The following is an 8,380-nucleotide window of genomic DNA, read 5'->3' as shown; positions in this document are numbered from 1 at the left end:
AAAGAAGAAGATAAAGCTCTGATTGGGCTTATTTCAAATTGGTGTTTTTGGGGTTAGAATGTACATTCACCCAAAAATCGCAGAGCGACAAGTTTATTATCAGCCCAAACCAAGCATAGGTGTTTTGGTTCCATCTCAATAGAAAGAGGACGAATAAGCATGCATTGTTCTTTCGGTGTTCTGTCCCCCACAAATAGCAAAGCAAAGTGTAATAAGCCTGAACAAAGCCGAACAGGTTGTATTGGGTTGCAGCAACATAGAAAGAGGAATCTTGGATTTTGCTTATTTCGTGTTCTTTGTTGTTAATGCACATTGACCCAGAAATCGCAGTGTGTAATCAGAGCAAAATAACCGAACACTGTCTTTTCGCTTCCATATACGTAGAAAGAAGACAAATAAGCTTTGATTGTGCTTATTTCAATTCGCATGGGGTTTTATGGGTGTGCACCAGAATCACCCCCAACCAAAGCGAAACGGTCTTTTGGGTTCCATCTACATAAAAAGATGATAAAGCTCTGATTGGGCTTATTTCAAATTGGTGTTTTTGGGGTTAGAATGCACATTCACCCAAAAATCGCAGATGATAACAGTAGGTAATTGTCAGAGCTGCTTCCAGATCCTAGCTCACAGAGGATCACGCTAGCCAGCGATCATTAAATAAAAGTCTTTATTGAGTTACAGTTTCCATTCTCAAGCTGCTGCGTGCAACTCTACGTCTCATGGTTAGATCGGCGAAGCTCCATCTGAGTCTCCGCCCCTTGTACACCAACTTAATATCCTAGCCTTGCTCCACCTTTTCCGCCTGACTGTTCTTCTCTGGGTCCCTCTGCCCCCCGGGGTCTCTTCCTTCCGGGATTCCTCTGACGCTGACGCTGACCCCCCTGACTCTTCTCCCTCCTTTCGGCGGGCTTTAGGACCTGGCTCCCTTTCCGGGCTGCCTACTGCGCCACCTTCCTGTGCATTTGAACTTGGCACGCGCGCCCAACCTTCCACCTTCCGTCTGACCGTTTCTTCGCTCCCCGATGGAGGTGTGGCCACTCCTGACTCGTGCCCTCCCCCCTGTTGTGAGCTGCCAGCGCTTGATCCCTGGCGCCCTTCCTCTTCCCTGCTCTCTGGCGGTGACGCTGGTCCTGATTTCCAACTGCTCCCCTCTGAGTCCCCTCTGGCTCTATCTTCCTGGGGTGTCCCCCTAGGCTCCCCCCTTGCCCTGGCCACTGGTGCTCCTTTCTGTGAATCTTCTGATTCACTGGAAAGACTCGGAGATCTCGGGTCGTCGTCATCACTCATCTTTTCTTCTGCCTCCTCTCCCTCGCTCTCTGTTTCCTCCCTTGCCCTTGCCTCTGCTCCTGAACCCCTGACATCCATCCCCCCCTCGAAGCCCCCTCTTCCCCCCTCCCCTCCTTCCGGTGCGGGATCTGGGTGCTGCCGTGTCAGGGGGACGAATGTCGGATACAGTTCGCTTCCCGTGGCGGGCCGCCATCCGAAGTCTTCCGGTTCTTCCTCCCTGCTCTCGTTGACGACGGTCACCTCCGCTTCCATCTCTGTGCCGCCGTGCTCGAAACCCGGGTCGTCCCCGAAAACGTCCATGTCCGTCTCTCCCTCGTTGCCTTCTGGAGACGTTGCTCGTCCTGGACCCTCCAGCCACCTTCTGCGGAACTGCTCCTCTGGTCGATCATCCCACCAATACGAGGGTTCTGAAGCAGATCCCGAGGGTGACCCCTCTGGGGAACGGGCGTCTCGTGTCGGTTCCTCGTCCGAGTCGAACCCCCGGAACGTGCTGGCTGAAAGCGTGGGCGTGAAAAGCCAGTCGTCGAAAAAGTCTGCTGGCATTGGCCTATGTGGGAAGAGGGCATGAAACTCTTCTTTGAGCAGAGGTTCGTCTAAAGCGTAGCCCGGCACCCAGCTGTTGGCACTGGCCGGGGTGCCCTCCTTGGCGAGAAGGTATTCTACCCCCTCTTCCCCCCATCTGGAGTCCAAAATCTCCGTGACTTCGTTGATGCGCTCCTCCTGTGCCACTCCCCCTTGCCCGGTTCTCTCTCGGAGCGGACCCGGTGCCGTTCCTGGTTCCTGAAACCTGTGAGGTGCCTTGTAGGGAGTGAGCACCGATCTGTGGAACACCGGATGCATTCTGGAACCCTCCGGAAGAGCCAGCCTGAAAGCCACCGGGTTGACCTGTTCGTCGACTTGGTAGGGCCCCAGTTGTTTATGCCCTAGTTTCTTCTTCGCCAACGACCTGGCCGGCACTGCGTGGGCTGCTAACCAGACCCAGTCTCCCACATGGATCTCTTCGCCAACCCTTCTGTGTTTGTCCGCTTGTACCTTGTATGCGTGTTTAGCCAGCTCCAGGTGCCGCCGCAGCTGATCGTGGACCTCCTGCAACTCCGACGCGAATGCATCTGCTGTCTGCGGCTCCCCCTCCCCCATTCTTTCCAGTCCCGGGAAGGTTCTAGGGTGCCTCCCGTTGTTGGCGAAGAACGGCGTGACCCCCGTGGACACGTGCTTCGTGTTGTTGTAGGCGAACTCGGCGAGAGGCAGGTAATCCACCCACGTCGCAGGCTGTTGATTCGCATAACATCTCAGGTACTGCTGCATGATGGCATTGACCCGCTCCGCTTGCCCGTTGGTCTGCGGGTGTCTAGCCGACGCCAGGTTGATCTTGACGTTCAGGAAGCCCATCAGCCTCTGCCAGAAGTTTGAGATGAACTGTCGCCCTCGGTCGGACAGAATAGACCGCGGCAGACCGTGAACCTTGAACACGTGGTCTATGAACAGTTTGGCGGTCTGTTCCGCCGTGGCCACCTTCGCACACGGAATGAAATGTGCCATCTTGGAGAACAAATCCACCACCACCAGCACAGCCGTCTTGCCCCTCGAGCTGGGCAGATCCGTGACAAAGTCCAGGGCCACTCTCTCCCATGGCTCGAACGGAGTTTGCAGCGGTTCCAGCAGTCCGGCCGGCGGTCTGTGCACTGGTTTGGCCCTCTGGCAGGTGTCACACCTCGCCACGTAGTCCGCGACTTCCCCTCTCATTCCGGGCCACCAGAAGTCTCTGGCTACTAATTCCACCGTCTTCTCCTTGCCAAAGTGCCCGGCAGTGGGCGCGTCGTGCAGCTGCTGCAGTACCTTGGCGCGAAGTTCGTCTCCCGGCACGTAGATGGCCCCTTTACGGATGAGCAAACCATCTCGCAGCTGGAACTCGTCGGTCGCTGCCGTGCCCCTGTGCACCTCTGCCATCTTTGCTTGCGCGAAGGAGTCATCCTGCAACGCTCGTCGCACCGCATCCAGGTCAACTGTTGCCGCCGCGCACGCCCACACTGTCGGTGCGAAGATGTGCATGGCGGCCGCTGGCGTTGCCTCCTCCAGATACTGTGGCTTACGGGAGAGAGCATCCGCCATGATGTTGGTGTCCCCCGGGACATACTCTATTCGGAAGTCGAAATTCGCAAAGAACTCAGCCCAACGTATCTGCCTCTGGTTCAGGAACTGTGCCGTGCGCCAGTGCTCTAGATTCTTGTGGTCCGTGCAGACCTGCACCGTGTGCTTGGCGCCGATCAGGAAGTGCCTCCACGCTTTGAACGCTGCATGAATGGCCAGCAACTCCCTGTCCCAGATGGTGTAGTTCTGTTCGGACTTGCTGAGCTTCCTTGAGTAAAACGCTCCCGGCCTCCAAACCCCCTGCGGGTCTTTCTGCAGCAGGACTGCTCCCACGGCTCTGTCCGAAGCGTCTGTCTCCACCCTCATCGGCCTGCTGGGGTTGACATGAAGCAGCTGCTCTTCCGACGCGAAGAGACGCTTGAGTGCCTGAAAGGACTGCTCCGCCTGCTCTGTCCAGATGAACTTCTTTTTCTTGGAGCTGAGCGTGTCCGTGATGGCCGCTGTCTGCATCGCAAAGCCTTTGATAAACTTGCGATAGAAGTTCGCGAAGCCGACAAACCGTTGGACCTCCTTCCGGTTGCGTGGGCTTTTCCAATCCAACACTGCTCGGACCTTGGCGCTGTCCATGGCGAGCCCTTTATCAGACAACTTGTAGCCCAGGAAATCCACCTCGGTCACGTCGAATTGGCACTTCTCCAGCTTGGCGTAAAGCCTATGTTGCTGTAGCCTGCTCAGCACTTCCTTGACGTGTCTGTCATGCTCCTGCTGCGATTCCGAAAAGATCAGGATGTCATCCAAGAAACAGACGCACGTCTTGTAGAGGAGCCCCGCCAACACGTGATGCATGAAAGCTTGAAAAACGTGGGAGCCATTTTGCAATCCAAAAGGCATAACTCTATATTCGTAGGTGCCCAGGGGCGTGAACATGGCTGTCTTCCACTCATCTCCCTCCCGCATGCGAATGAGGTTGTATGCCCCTCGCAGGTCCAACTTGGTGAACACTCTGCCCTTCCGTACCTTTGCGAGGAGGTCGTCGATTCGGGGCATGGGGAAGTCCGATGGCTTGGTCACACTGTTCAAGATGCGAAAGTCCACTACAAGTCTTTTTTGGGGCGTGTCCCGCTTCTTAACAAAGAATACCGGACTGCCCCCCGCTGCCTTGGACTCTCGGATGAAACCGCGCTCCAAATTATGATCTATGAACTCTTTGAGTTCCTGCAGTTCGTCCTCAGACATGGAATACAGCTTCCCTTTGGGCAGCGCCGCCCCCGGCAGCAGGTCAATTTTGCAGTCATATGGTCTGTGGGGGGGTAGCCTGTCTGCCTCTTTCTCGCAGAAAACCTCCAAAAATTCTGCGTACTTGTGGGGAACCGCTTGCAGCGTGCCTAGCTGCAGCTGTGACTCCTCTTCCCCTCCTTCCTGCCTGGGCACGATGCAGTGTTCAGCGCAAAAGGAAGAGCCGAAGGTCAGCTGCCTCTGGTACCAAGCCAGCGTCGGGCTGTGCTTGTCCAGCCAACTCATGCCCAATACAATGGGCGTGTCCGATAGTTGAGTGACATTGAAGCTGATGATTTCCCTGTGATTCCCAAGTCGCATCACCATTGGTGGCGTCTGCTTCACCACTTGCCCCCCTAGCAGCTCCCTGCCATCCACCGTGACAACCTGCAGGGGCAGCGTGGCAGGCAGCAACTGTATAGCGTGCCGGTCGACAAAGTCCTGCCCTATAAAGTCCGCATTGCTTCCGGAGTCAATGGTGATTGGCACGTCCATGGTGATTCCATTGGGCAGCTGGAGCGACGCGGTGAGCTTCACTACCGGTTTGGGCGGGAGGGGGTCCATGGGCTGTAAAATCTCTGGGGACTGCTTCACTGACACGTCTGGCTGGGCCCCAGTGCCTCTTCCTCCAACCAGACTCCTTCGTTTCCCTGCTGTGGTTGTCCTTGCTGCGTTGCTGCAGTTACCATTGCTGAGGCTGCAGTGTGCTTGTGGAGCCTCTGGGGACACTCTTTCGCCATATGCTGTGGATCATCGCAGATGTAACACTTCCTGTTCCCTCTAGGAGGCTTCGCTTTCACTGCTGCCGGTGCTAGGGCTCTGGCTGCTGACTGAGCCCTTGCACCTCCAACCTCCATAGGTTCCGCTCCTCCTCCTGGCGGAGGCGTGGATTGCGCACGCGCTGCTTCTCTGGGAAGGAAGGAGGAGCCCCTGGCTGGTTCGCGCCCTCCACGCCCTTCGTCCCTGCTCCACGGACGTCCTTCCAGCCGCACCCCCACCGCCAGCGCCCTCTGAACGATCTCCTGCGTGGTCCGGGGTCTCTCCCCCCTCGCAATTTCATCTTTAACCGAGCCGTGCAATCCCTCCCAAAACAGGTCTCTTACAGGAGCCGAATCTCTGTCCCATTCCAGGGCACTGACCAAAGCGAAAAAGCGGGCATGGTACTGCCTTACGCTGGCCCTCCCTTGCTTCAGTCCATGTATCTCCTGCCGAGGAAGATCCACGTCAATGCTTGATAAAAAGCACCCATCCATCGCTTTAATAAAGGCATCCGCATTTTGGAGCGCCGGATCCTTATCTCTCCACAAATTGCGCAGCCATGCTTTAGCATCTCCATGCAAATGGGACATGATGAATCCCACCTTCTCTTGCTCATCTCTAAAGTCTTTGTTCAGCAGTTGCAGTGCACACATTACATCTGCTCTAAAGTTGGGGTACTGTTGCAAATTCCCATCGAAGTGAGAGACCAGACCGCCTGTTCGTCTCCCCAACCCAATCCCCTCCGGTTTGGGTGTCAGTTGCCCTTGCTTCGTAAGCACTTCCAACCTGACCTGGAGATCCCTGTAGGCGGCAGCTGCGTCCTCCTCTCTCTTCCTGGATGCAAGAGCCTCGGCATTCAGTCGTGTCACTGCTTCTCTGAGTTCCACTATCTGCTGTTCGGCCGTCATGTTGTCTGCCGTTCGTGAGCTCGCTAGTAGGCACCCGCTTTCTCTCCTCTCCGTGAGGACGTAGATGCCCACAATCTAGGGATGGAGCTTACTGTCAGAGCTGCTTCCAGATCCTAGCTCACAGAGGATCACGCTAGCCAGCGATCATTAAATAAAAGTCTTTATTGAGTTACAGTTTCCATTCTCAAGCTGCTGCGTGCAACTCTACGTCTCATGGTTAGATCGGCGAAGCTCCATCTGAGTCTCCGCCCCTTGTACACCAACTTAATATCCTAGCCTTGCTCCACCTTTTCCGCCTGACTGTTCTTCTCTGGGTCCCTCTGCCCCCCGGGGTCTCTTCCTTCCGGGATTCCTCTGACGCTGACGCTGACCCCCCTGACTCTTCTCCCTCCTTTCGGCGGGCTTTAGGACCTGGCTCCCTTTCCGGGCTGCCTACTGCGCCACCTTCCTGTGCATTTGAACTTGGCACGCGCGCCCAACCTTCCACCTTCCGTCTGACCGTTTCTTCGCTCCCCGATGGAGGTGTGGCCACTCCTGACTCGTGCCCTCCCCCCTGTTGTGAGCTGCCAGCGCTTGATCCCTGGCGCCCTTCCTCTTCCCTGCTCTCTGGCGGTGACGCTGGTCCTGATTTCCAACTGCTCCCCTCTGAGTCCCCTCTGGCTCTATCTTCCTGGGGTGTCCCCCTAGGCTCCCCCCTTGCCCTGGCCACTGGTGCTCCTTTCTGTGAATCTTCTGATTCACTGGAAAGACTCGGAGATCTCGGGTCGTCGTCATCACTCATCTTTTCTTCTGCCTCCTCTCCCTCGCTCTCTGTTTCCTCCCTTGCCCTTGCCTCTGCTCCTGAACCCCTGACAGTAATTTATTTATTATTTATTATTTACAGACATATGGGAGCCACCCCCACTCTTTTGTCTCACCCATCTTTCAGCACTGATATTTCCTCCCTCTGACCCAGATTTGGCTTTCATCAGGTATCAAAAAACCTGAAGCATTTTTATTAGGCATTGTAGGAACTGATATAAATAGAAGTGATTGTAAGTTGTTTTTGTATGCAATGACGGCAGCACGAATTTTATTGGCACAAAAATGGAAGCAAGAAGAATTACCGGCGAAAGAAGAGTGGAGGATGAAACTGATGGACTATGCAGAACTGGACAAATTAACGGGAAGAATCCGAAACCGGCGGGACCAGAGATTTACAGAAGATTGGCGTAAATTTACGGACTATATGAAAAGTAATTGTGATGACTCGATTACATTTGTAGGTTTGCAGGAAGTTTTGTAAGGGGAATAATTTGAATTATTGCCTTATTGAATGAAAGGGATGATATCGGTTATGAGGTTAAAGGCAATATAAATTTAAGAAATGCAGGAGAAATCTTAAAGACGGGAGATCATCAGAGGAGCTAATGGAAGTCCAAAAGATTGTATAAGAGTTGGAAATTTGTAAAATGTATGACAATATAAATGTGTTTAAAACGAATAAAAAATTATATATATATATATATATATATATATATATATACATATACCCATCACCAAGGGATCCTTTCAACCTGTGTTATCCTCTGAACCTACCTCACAGCGTTGTTGCAAGGAACAATGGTCGGGGCGAACCATGGACTCCTTGGAGAAAGCAGGGGGAGACCAAGGCAATAGGAGTCAAACCTTGGTTGTCGAACATAATCACACAGAGTCAAACCTTGGTTGTCGAACATAATCAATTCCGGAAGCCTCTTCGGCTTCCAAAACATTAGGCAACCAAAGCATAGCTTCCAATTGGCTGCAAGAGCTTCTTGCACTCAAGCAGAAGCTGCGTTGGATGTTTGACTTCCAAAAACTGGAGCATTTACTTCCAGGTTTTCAGCATTCTGGAGCTGAAACATTCCAAAACGGAGCCGTCTGGGAACTGAGGTTTGACTGTATATGCATGCGCGTGTGCGTGCGCGCACACACACATGTATCAATTTTATAGATATATAATACACACACACACACACACACACACACACACACTGTAGGGGAAACACGGAAGACCACTGTAAATTCAAGGAGTTAGATGA

Source organism: Podarcis pityusensis, assembly GCF_964106645.2.
Source record: "Podarcis pityusensis genome assembly, chromosome: 2".
Classification (NCBI taxonomy): Eukaryota; Metazoa; Chordata; class Lepidosauria; order Squamata; family Lacertidae; genus Podarcis; species Podarcis pityusensis.
Note: the sequence above shows the minus strand (reverse complement) of the source record.